Source organism: Rhododendron vialii, chromosome 9a (genome assembly GCF_030253575.1).
Source record: "Rhododendron vialii isolate Sample 1 chromosome 9a, ASM3025357v1".
Classification (NCBI taxonomy): Eukaryota; Viridiplantae; Streptophyta; class Magnoliopsida; order Ericales; family Ericaceae; genus Rhododendron; species Rhododendron vialii.
The window spans coordinates 29,854,937-29,867,795 of record NC_080565.1 but is presented as its reverse complement, the minus strand read 5'-3'; positions in this window follow the sequence as shown (position 1 = coordinate 29,867,795).

The window sequence follows — 12,859 nt, the reverse complement described above, 5'->3', positions numbered from 1 at the left end:
GACTGGTGGTGTTGATGAGATTCCTCAAACTTGCTTTGATGGAAAATAAATTTTTAACTCCTTCACTTTTTGGTTCCCTTCATTTGTCTCCTGGTAGTTTGCTATGTTTTCAAGGGTTCTGTATTGTTAGACCCCATAGTGAAGTGGGCGATATCCCTTATTTGATTGCATGTTTCACATACAATTGTTTTTTTTTTTTGGATCATCTTTCGCATACAATTTGCTCGACTAAGGATGTAAACGGTTCAGTCCAGGCATTTTCCTAACCAAGCCGCTTTAGCAATTTTTTCACCGCAACCAACCAGAGCATGATCTTAACAAGCTATGAAAAAGGCTTATAAAAATAAAAATAAATACACACTTGAAAAAAGAACATATTGAAAAGAAGAAACCATTTGTCAGATTGATGCTAGTCTCCTTTTCTCCAATCCAGAGTTGACACATCATCCTAATCGGAGAAGTTGCCCAAGTCCTCAATGTCGGGGTAGTCCAAATAGTACAATTTAGGCTCCGATTGTTTCACGGTTGATAATTTCACACCAATTAATTTCCGGTGTTTGGTTGAAATTATCAACTTATTTCTTCCAAACAAAAGAGAGTTTTGTTACAATTTTGGTACGACAACATTATCGCAGAAGTGTGTTTTTTTCTTTCTGAATGAGAGGTACCCAATCACTACAAGAAAAATTCAATTGGGTGACAAATGAAAATCATCACAAATTGCATATTTTTCATCACAAATAATATAGGTGACGAAAAAAAATTTGTCGACTAAAGGTTGTCGAGAATTCCTACCTGGTGACGAAATTTATTTTTCGTCACCTATAGTGTCTTTTGATAACGAAATATTTCGTCACTAAAAAGTGAATAATTGGTGACGAAATTTTTTTCCTCGCTTATTGTGCTTTTTGATGACGAAATTTTTTGTCTATCAATTATTCCTTTTGGTGACGAAAAAATTCGTCACTGATAGGTCACATTGGTGACGAAATTTTTCGTTGCAAAAGATGTTTTCATATGGAGAAAAAAATCCTTCTTTCTTGCTCCTGTTGGGTTTCAAGCCCGAGTCCCTCAAGTTTTTCGCGTAAGTTCCGACCAACTACACCACACACACTTTTCAATAAATAGTTGAAATATCTAATATATAACACATGTTTAACATGAAAATATATTTCGAATGTAATTTTGAACCTTTAAACATTAAAATTAGAAATTTTGATAAACATGAAAGTTGTAGGCAATTGAGTTATTGTTCAAACCCAATTTGAATTATCTCAATCGGAGTTTTTAGTAAAAAGTTATGTCTGAAATACATTTAATGACAAAGCACAATTCATAAATTTCATCACGAAAGGTACCCATTTGACGACGAAATACATTTTTCGTCGCTGAAAGCGTTAAAATAGTGACGAAATATAATTTCATCACCAAAGTTAAGCATTTGGTGACGAAATATATTTTTTGTCTCCAAATTATTATCTTTGGCGACGAAAAATAATTTCATCACCTTTTTTAAGCTTTCGACGACGAAAAATGTATTTCGTCGCCAAATGCGTACCTTTGGTGACGAAATTATTTTATCACGGAAGTTGTCAAAACAGTGACGAATTTAATTTTTCTTCGCCAAATATACTCATTTAGTGATGAAATTAAATTTCGTTGCTACTTTTTCGTCACCAATTTTCATTTTTCTTGTAGTGAATTTTGAGAAATTAAGTTAGGGGAAATTTATGTACATTCTCGTAGCTCAATACAACATACATGTGGGGTCATACTTGTACCTTTGCCTTTCGGAAGAAATATAAAGGTTCGAGTATGTAAAGACACAACAAAATGTTCGATTGCGTTAATCTAAACATCTTTTTGCAAGTGGGGTGCCAATGTAGTTTGCACATACTCCTTGCCCCATGCATAAGGTGTGGTTCCCCCCACCCCCTCCTAACTCCTAACTACTAATTCCTTACAGATGTATACAATGTTGGGAAAAGAAAAAAAAAAACCTCAAATTTTTTCATACAAAAAATGATTGGTCACCACTGTTTTCTCTGTTTGCTGTAACTATAATTCAAGTGCCACCCTTTATCAAATCACGACAATTGATTTTTTAATCGATTTTTTTTGGGTACAAGTGATATTATAAATTTTACGTGCACATAAATCAAAAAATGAAACTTGGGTTAGAATGCAAGAATAATTGGACCAAATTAGGATCCCAAACGAGTTCTTTTTCGTTTTATAAAGAGGACCAGAGAGGCCGACTATATATAGCAATGTAATTAAGTGGGCAACAAAGGAATCTCTGGCAAAAAAGAAACCTACCTAGCTAGTATGATCGATAAACGGGGCATTGAATTTAAGATGGCAATGAAGGGAAATCCCATTCAATTTGCACATGCACTGCATTACTGCAATAACTAAACAGGCAATGAACTGTAATTTCTTTCGTGAATTGTTACCCCTATTTACGGCATCATTTTGCATCCAGAAACTCAAGTTTAGGCGAATGTGGTTATAGTCAAGGGTGCACACGGGCCAGATTAGTCTGGTTCTCTAAAAAATCAGATTGAGGGCAAACGTCATCGATTGGACCAATTTGGTATGAAATTGTTATCATTATAAGTTGGGTTCTAGAGCCTACAAAAAAAAAATTTCTCATAAAATGTCATTTGAGGCAACAAGATTGAGGAAATTAAATTGGGGGATTGATTAGAGCTGGTTTATGGGAGAAGGCCAAGGAAGCCTAGGCTTTGGGCCTCCAAAAACAAACTAAAAATGGGGCTTTCAAATTCTTAGGACCTCTATGTATATTAGGCCCCAAATATATATTTAATCTAAGCTTTCTCTATACAAAATATGCCCAATTCAAATTTTGAAATGGTAAATCTTGTGTAATTAATGGATTTTTTTTATGAAACTCTTTGTAGACCAATTTTTGAATGAAAATATAGAATGAGCTTCATTCAAAGAATTTACTTCTGGCCCCGAAAATTATCACCGGGCTCTGAGTTTGATTCTTTTTGGGGAAGCTTGATATTCCCTGCTCGATCTTTGTTAGCAAATTTCATCTTTCATTATCATGATCATGATCAACAGGGTCCAATTATACTTGTCAGCTTTCATTCCTTTCTCTACATCATATTCTACATTCCTTCCTAGGTAAATTTCTCTTATACAAGAGTGGAATGCTAAAATATAGAAATAAAATAAAATCATATACTATGGAAAGATAATCAAATCCTTGATTCTAATCAACTATAATCAATCACAATATTTTCATTATTCAAACATCCCCCATCAAACTCAAGTAGGTCTACCAACTTGAGTTTGAAAAAACTCAGAGAAATCACAAACAGCCAAGCCAAGCCAAGAGTAGCCAAAAGAGAGAAAGAAACTAAGAACAGACAAGCCAAGCCAAACCCAGAGAAGCCAGGAGAGAGAAACGGTCAGTTGAGCCAAAAGCTGAGAGCCAGGAGCCAAGAGAATAGCCAAGAAGAAAACTAGGAGAAACCAAGAAAAGCTAAAAAACGAAGAAGCCAGTAATCGAAAAGCCACGAGCGCTGGTGGTGAAGAGGTATGGTGGGTGCAGGCAACCAGAAAGCGTGGAGGAGATTGACAAAGTAACTAAGTGCCCGATGGACGGCAACGAGGCTTAGGCCACCCGTTAGGAGCGAAGGAGCGAATATCCACAGCGCCTAGATCTTATAGCTCTGATACCATGTTAAATATGAGAGAAGAGATATTTTATTGAATTCGATAAATAACATATACATAGGGTCTTGTATTTATATAAGAGTGAAATGCTAAACTATAGAAACAAAATCAAATCCTATACTATGGAAAGGTAAACAAATCCTTGATCCTAATAAATTATAATCAATCACAATATTTTCATTATTCTAATAGTGGGCTCACACATATATCACCTTGCCAACGGGCTTGTGACCCAACGATACTTCCCATCTCTTCCACATGAAAGATGAGAATTCGATTCTCGATTGAAGCGCAAGTGCTTTGAGTGGTGGTTGATGCCTTTTGGCTTGTCCCACCCCATATGCCGGTTAGCGATAACCCTTCCCTATTCCTTTAGGAGTAGGCTAGACATCTATCGAGTGACAAAACAAAAAAAGAAAAACACATACATGCATCACCTTGCCACGTGGGTAAGTGTTTGTGTGCAGTTTTAGATTTTTTGTGGGATGAAAATACAAATTAATAATATTCTGATGGATCCCATTTGTCCTCTTTCACTCGAAGTTTATCTGCCCCCGGGGATTCAAAACTATCAAGGACCACCAATTGGTTTAACAATGAGAGCCCTGTACGCAATCACACTTGGTTTCACATGCAATTGCTGCACCCATCTTCAATGGGTTTTTCTCCTGCTTAAAAAGTGAAGGAGGTCTTTTTCTCTAAGATCTGTTTTAAGCCAAATATTAATGGATGTAGACTAGTAGCAAGGAATTAGTACTCCACCTCTACTCTGAGACAGACAATTAAATATGGGAAGCTGATAGGCGTAAGGGATTAGTCTTTTTCTCTGGAGCATTTTTCTTCTCCTTCAATATAACTGCTTCTGCTTGTCTTCTTCTCATGTGATGAATAAGAGCTATGGTGGCCTATTAATGTGTTTGTGATTAGGCACTATATATAAGGGAAAGGGTGGACATGGATCAGATTGTTGCGGTTTCAAAGGAAACCAATAATCGAACCATCAATCATGCATGGTTCATTGTTTTCAAAATTTGAGATCCAAATCGACCCATGCATAAAATACTTTGTTTTGAAAAAAATCAGTTGTCGTGATTTTATATAGGGTAGCACTCGAATTATTGTTCCAGCAAATTAACAGAGAAAACAGTGGTGAGATCAGTCATTTTTTGTATGAAAAAATGTGAGTTTTTTTTCTTCCTCAACATTGTATACACCTCATGCATGAGGGCAAGGAGTCTGTGCCGACTACACTGACGTCTCACTTGCAAAAAGATGCAAGTTAATTAGTGTGTTAGATTAACACAATTGAACATTTTGTTGCGTCTTTATAAACTCAAACCTTTATATTTCTTCTTCTCATGTGATAAACATACACGTCACATGTATGTTGTATTGAGCTACGAGAACGTACATAAATTTCCCCCAAACTCAAAATTATGTACCTTTCAGAGAGGAAAACATTAGTAGTTTGAACTTTTGCTTGGTGTGGCTCAACGTAAATAATGAACACGCACTTGACTTGTCTGCTTCACAAAGTTCATATTCATGGCAAGTTTGGATTTGTCTGCTTGACATTAATGGCAAATTCGGAACACTTCAGAATTACTTAGGTTACGTTCTCTTGGATTTAACTTAAATTTGAAAATTTTGTTATTATTTGAATTTTTTTCGCATTTGTTAGTTTTGCCCCAAACTTTTGTGAGTTATTTTGAGAAATAACCTCTTTTTTTTCTCAAAATAGTTGGGTAAAAGTTTTAAAAAAATTATTTTTCCGATTTCTCTCATCGAGACGAATCAATAACCCACAAAAGTTTGGCACAAAACTAACAAATGCGAAAAAAATTTAAAAAAAGACAATTTTCAGATTTAAATTAAGTTTAATTAAGTCCAAGAGAACACAGCCTTAATTAATTAAGTGATGTATTTTATTGTCTTACTTAAATAGTACTATCATATGTTTACTAAGCAGCTAGCATGCTTTAATCGCACCAATTTCACATGTGATTAGGATTTCGGATATTTTCTTTACACTTGATAGATGTTTAGCCTATTCCTAAGGGAATTAATAAGGATGGGGTACAGCTCAGCAACAAACGGGTAGGGCAAGTCCAAAGAGCATCAACCACCATATCAAGCACTCGTGCTCTTGGCGAGAATTGAACTCTCATCTTCCATGTAGAAAAGTTGGAAAAGTGTTGTTGAATTAAAAGCCCGTTAGCAGATATTCTGCGAAGTATATAGTAGTTCTTATGAGTGCTTTCCAAAATGATTGATGAAAATCCATGCATGTGAGCTATTTGGGTTCCTATATTCCACCATTTTCCGGGCTTGAATCTCGTTCAATCTATAAACACGTGTTCAATCTCATCCCTAACGGAGACCACTCGACGTATCTCATCCACTATGTATCAACATCAACCATTAAAACAAATTAAATAATGCACACATGCAAGCTATATCAATATCGCAAATTAATATATGCACACAAATATGCATTTGAGAGCTCAGCTATATAACTAGGGTGGTAAAAATGGCTCAAGAAACGAAAAGCGCGCACATGCATGCCTGTCTGATCGAGAAGTAATTAAATTGAATTCCTAGAATTAATTTCAAACAATGCATATGGTAAGCTAATTCCTTGGACAAGTAGTAAATACAACTAATCCTCGATCTTATATATGTTTGAAGGCTACCACACTCCTCTTTCAGAGCTCAAATTATAACGAAAAGTTAGAAGTAAAATTCCTAGAATTAATTTTAAATGGCATGGCTTCTCTGCAAGTTTCATGGGGTACGTGCGTAGTTTGACGGAAATCTTTGGGTCTAGTCACAATAGGAAACAATAGAAATGTTGTTTTCATAGGAACGGTAAAAGTTTGAAACAATTGATTTTGATCCAATCTTCGTTCACCCAAAATATGCATGCTCATTAACATGGACAAGGGTTTCTGACTTTCTGGCGTTAATCTACGGGATATAGAGCGCCTCAAGTGTGGTCTAATACTTGACAATATGTTTTATAATTAAAGTAATTTGAATAAGAGTTGTCGTCAAAAGTAATGAAGTAAAATTAATTTGCAACAGCCTTCTTTTTGTTTTCCTTTTGCACTGATCTGAGACGTATGGTCTCAGAATATTTTTCAACTTCCCTAGTACATATATACAAACAATTCTATGATTTGGAAGTAAGAAATTGTGGCTCAACAAAGCTAAAAGCCGAAATGCCGAATAAATAAAAGTTCGTATTAATCATATGATGGATTTTCATATCTCAAAATTAAGGTGCATATGACTTGTCGACAATATGTGATCAATTTGGGAAAGAGATTCTGTTAAATTAATGTGCATATGATTCTCGTCTCTAAATTTATTTGTTCTTTTGTCAAGAATACACTATGAAGGCACAACATGATAAAAATCTCTATTTGAAGCCATATTTCAGCATTTGAATGTGTTTTCAGACGTCAACGGGCTTGTAGTCCAACGTCATTTTCAAAAAAAAAAAAAAGTGTTTTCAAACACACACACACACATAAAAGAATGGAAGCAGGAATTTAGGAAAGAGATTATGTGTGCCATCAACTTCTCCTATATCCTTCGTTGGATTAATTCATCATATTTTGTCTCTATGAAATTGGAATTTATATTATGATTTTCACCAATCACAAGCATAAATCTTGAAATTCTCACTTAGTAAATACGTACACAAATCTCAACATATTGTATCCTTCAACATTCATAAAAAGATTTCGGGCCGACATCCATACGAAAAACAAAATAGAAAAGCAACAGAAAAAACAAAATAGAAAAGCCTAACAAAATTGTAATAATAGTGGTGGAAAACCCACGAGTCCACTCAAGACTGAATTTTGGGAGAACCAGATCTGCATCTTGTGAAAAGCACCAAACCCTCCGTCGTCGCACTGTGGTCGCTGCCATCGCCATTACCACTGCTGGCAAAACTCCACCACCGTCGCCTCCAGGAAGTCGTTGGACGCTAGAGCTCCATAAGTCCACAAAACTATGGGGAGTTATGTGCTAAGAAACAAAACTGAGGGGTACTTACCAAAAAAAAAAAGTGAGGGGTGTGTACATCAAGTCATCAACGAACCATGGGGAATAAATGAAGTTTGCCATTAAAATGCAAATCCGTACTATTTACGAAGTAAAAAACAAAAGCAATGAAATTCGAATCCTGGAGGGGTAAACCACTCGGTTAAAATTATCTCAACCAACTAATTACTTCTACTACACTACTACTAGTTTTTAAACTGGGGGCCTTATTTTGGGGGCAGAAAAAGGGAACCATGCTATTGGTACAGACAATTTGTGCACAGATTGTGTACAGATTTTATGGTGGGGTCCATCATGGATTCCACACAAATAATTCGAGTCATTCATTAAATGTAAAATATTTTTTTAAGAATCCTCGTAAAAAATAAGCTCAATTTAATACCTATAAGTACTCGATCCAATCATCTAAATTTTCATTCAGATTTTCGGGTAATGAATAGTTAAATGATTAGATCAAGCATCTATAGGTATTGGATTAAGCTGATTTTTTACAAGAAACCTTGTAAAAGTATTTTACATTTAATGAACGGCTCGGATTATTTATGTGAGACCCATGGTGGACTCCACCACAAAATCTCTGCACAATCTGTGCACAGATTGTATGTACCAGTAGCATTTCGGAGAAAAAGGGGTGGTCTTGTGGGCCAATGCCCAGTCCCAGAGCATGGGACCACATGTTGACCTTCAATTGAAGCGAAGTGGAATGGGAGGGCAAGGACACGTATGAATTCCACATGTACCCTAGAAAATTTTTCCAATTAGAGTTTCATAAACAACATCATCATCATTCAATACCAACAGGCAACAGTACTTAATTAAATAAAACAGTGCCAACTCCAATTATCACAAGCACATAAGTTTAACGGAAATGACATACAAGTTAGAACAATTCCACACAAATAAAATTTACACAAGATATTAATTAATACAGAGAGCTAAGACATGTGCTTTTTCGAATTGAGACTAGTGGTAGTGGTCTATGGACAACTTGGACTAATCGAGGTGGATTAATTTATTACACTACCAAGTTCTATGGCATTGTTGGACTAACGTAGGTTGTCACGGTTACTGGAGTTGTCATGAAAGAAATGCAAAAGGGGGATTTTGGTTTTTTTCACGCTGAGAACAGCGAGAAGTGGAGCCCAAAATCCTAGTCAACATACTGGAGCTTCGATTTGTTTAAATTAATACTATTCAACTGATCATGTATGAACTTTTGATTTACAGACAACATACTGGAGCTTCTATTGCCAAATCGGGCTTTTCAATGAGGCCGTCAAGACCTACTTACCCAATCTGCTCGCTGAACGTCTCATGGACCATCTGGCTCATTCTATATTCTTAATCTCATTTGGAATCAAAGATTATGTCTGGAATTATCTTCCTCCGAGTAATGGAACCCTGAGCCACTTGACCCCTGACATTTTCGCCGAACTACTGATAGATGGGTTGGCTGTTCGTCTCACGGTATCTAAAAAAAGAAGAAAAAAGAAGAAAGAGTTTGCCTAGAAATTAGTCAATTAATCAAGGACAAACTCGGAGCCGGAAAGATGGTTCTCAATAACCTATGGCCAATGGGATGCACTCCGGCATTTGCAAACCCATCAGACCCCATAGGGTTATGCTGTAACGAAAGCATCATGTAACGAAAGCATCAACAAAATGGTTCGTCCATTCAGTGAGGGCCTTCCATCGATTCTGAATCAGTTAAATCCAATCTGAGTGGGGCCAGTTTCTCTGTGTCGAATGACTTCCAGTTTGAGTGCCCAGAATCGATGTTGAAATATTTTCCATATTCAAATATTGAAACTTGCTTTATTGATTTTTTGTTGTTGTGTGTGTGTTTTTGCTTTTGAAGGAATCACAAACACCGTGGATCCATGCTTCAAGAATGATACCAGTCGTTGCGATAGTCCAGACCGGTACCTCTACTGGGACTGGGTTCAAACCACGGAAGCGGCTAACCCTGTATTGGCGATTAATTGTTTCAATGGTACAATTTGCTCTCCAAAGAACATCATAGAGCTTTGTTGGAGCTTCCAGTTCTTAGTGTGTCAAGTGGCTTGTTGGGGTATTACTGGAGTACCAGTAATAAGTCCTTTGGCCCCAGGTTGTGTGTGAGTTAGTATTAGTAAGGTGGGTTTGTTTGCAGGAGGCCTGGGGTGTGACTGTGAGGTGCTAGGATGTGAGTGGAGCAGGGGTGTTTGTTAGTGTTAATTTCTTGCTGCTGAAGATCCAATGTAAGAAATGCATGTAGTGCTGTCTAATTAATATGGATGTGCTAGCTAGATTCGGAATTGTTACTGTTTCGGCTTCTGTTGCTGAATGTGTTCCTGTGTTTTCTACTGATGTTGGGCATGGTACTTGGGTCATTTCTTTTATTTTTTGGCAATCGGTATCGAATTTATTCATTACTGCAAAACTGAAACGTCAACGAGAGCTTCCCTATTAACACAGTCTGGAAAATTCCCATCTCCTTCTGTAGGTAGCTCGATGGATAGAGCATATTTGACCACGGCGTGAGCCGTCCTATTACAATCCTGAGAAACAAAAGAAAAAGAAAATTCATGGAATGATTATGAAAGACCAGTAGTATCTTTGAGGATCACTGACAGGCTTGAAGTAGTAGTATTCTCCCCTCGAAGCATTCCTTGCGCATCGCTTCTCCTTTCTGTAGCGTACTTGGGTCATTTGAAATTTGAAAAAAACGTGGGCTTTTGTGGATTTTGGAATTTAAAAAATTGGGACCTTTTGATAGGGTTTAGAAAGGGAGAGACTGAGGGTTTCTTTGACAACTGGGGCAGACGGCACAATCGTGCAGTTTTGTATAAATTTATCATTCCAGAGTGATTCTGGAAAATTGGAAACCAAAGCCTAAGTAAACGTGGTATGTAGAGTATATATGGTGCTTAATCTTCTGGTAACGTCAAGTCCTTAAGTATCGGGTCGTCTAACTCTATCATATCATTCTGATCATTTCCATCTTTTTTCAAAAAAAAATGAAGGAGAAGGTACTAAGGATTTGGACTTCCTTTTATTTCCAAAAAAGTCCATGCTTCGAATCAACTACCGTCTATAGAGTGTGCAGTGGGAAATATCAGTAGAAACAAAGCAAATGCAAAGATAGTTGTAGAAGCAAGTGATTATTCAGAGAGTTCCTAGAGCACCACTTGACCCTTTTTAATCATACATTAGTCAATAGTCAGTGTAGGAGTTACACACTTGGAGATGAAGCCCACACCAATGTGTTTAAGCAAAGCCGCCTATCGGTACAAAAGAAACATCCCACTCCGACATAAGGTATTTTAAACCAATGCGACGTTCATTATTTGAAGAAATCCTTTCAAATCAAAACTGAAACAATACAGTTGAATTTCGGAATTGAAATCGTTTTCCATTAAGTCAAAAACGATCGAGGGAAAACAATTTGTATTGCACCCACGAAGGGTCACCTCTGATTCACTAGTTGATTGATGCTATATGGCGCACAAATGCCATCCGAATTAGCATTAGCACATTTATCTACGATGATTCCATTAGCTGCTTTGGTCAGGTGAAGTTCATCCCAATAGAGAAATGATCCTCTGTCCTCGCATAGATCTCCGGTAGGTTTCCCAGTCGAACCCTCTGGTTGCACCGTCAATGCCGGAGGAAGAGAGCTTTCTATGCAAAGATAGTCCCTTTTATATCCTTCAAATCTATCTTTGGGTCGATTTTCCGCCATCTCCTTGGGAGAAAGTAAATGTATCTTTAGTCGGTTCGCATAGCCCTGTTCTGTTTTCTTGAGTTGCACAACATTGAAATCTAGTTTCTCTCAAACCCTGGAGATCGAGGACATAGAGACGATGGTTGAGCAAAGTACAAACTATAGGACAACAACTAACGGGAAAGTGTTTGTGTGTCCCAGTGCTACAATTTGCGCCAAATATTTATAAATAACTCACCGTAATCACCGGGTTTTTCAACCATGCTCTTAATGAGATTGAACATTCTAGCTGTCGCGAAAATTGAACCGTCTAGCTTCTCACCCAACTCTTTGAGCTTAACTTTAAGATTTTCATTGAAAATTGAGGCCAACTTGTTAGCATCCTCATCACATCTGGTTCTTGGTTTTCTCTAGTTTATTATGTATGGCAAGCAACCGAGTGGGCCAATTTCAAAAACTACCATCTTCCTTGCCCCGAGGTTGTACAGTTCCTACTTCCTACTTCCTACTTCCTACACAAACCATACAAACTTACATGAAAAAAAAAAAAACAAACAAAAGAACAAACTTTCTTTGCACCCAGGAGACCATAAATGCATGCAATAAGCTTTTTTTTCAAGGTAATACAAGGTGTCCCAGACCACCTTGCGCACTCCTCAAAATCATGTTACAAGTTATCATCGTCATTTCAGATTTAACTAGTGTATAAAACAACACCATGTAGCATACATAGTAAAGACAGATCAATAGCTCGAGTGTTGGAAAAAAACGGTGCTGCAAATTCTAAACTATTGACGACATCTCCACCAAACCTAAAACACGCTTCGAGTCACGACTATGTCGCTTTCCTAAAGATAGTATTTGCCCCCACCAAATGGTATGTAAAGGGTTACAGCAAATCTGTCTTCAAGATAAATCAAAGCCCGAACTCGAAATTCTTTCTGTTTGCGTTTGCACTAACGAAATAGACAGAATACCTGCTACTAAACGGATATAAGAACCGAGAACCATTGAATTCTGTTTTCTGCAGCAAAACAGAATGCAGAATGAATGCTAGGAAATATAGAGAGAGATATGGGAGAAATTCGGAATATGTGTATATGAACACTGGATTCTGTCAAGTAGTGGTTTATTTATAGGCAACTACGCACCCATTATGAATGGGTACATACCCGATCTAGTTTGACCGTTGGATCAGATCATACGGTCTTGATCGTCCAGTCACACCGAACTGGTGTACTGTTTCATTCACACCCAATCGGATTTGACCCAATCCGTTCGATCATGCCCATTTGCGGCCGACGGCTGCGATCGCAACTCCACGAACCAGCGCACTCATACGCACCCGATCGGAACCGCTCTGTGTGA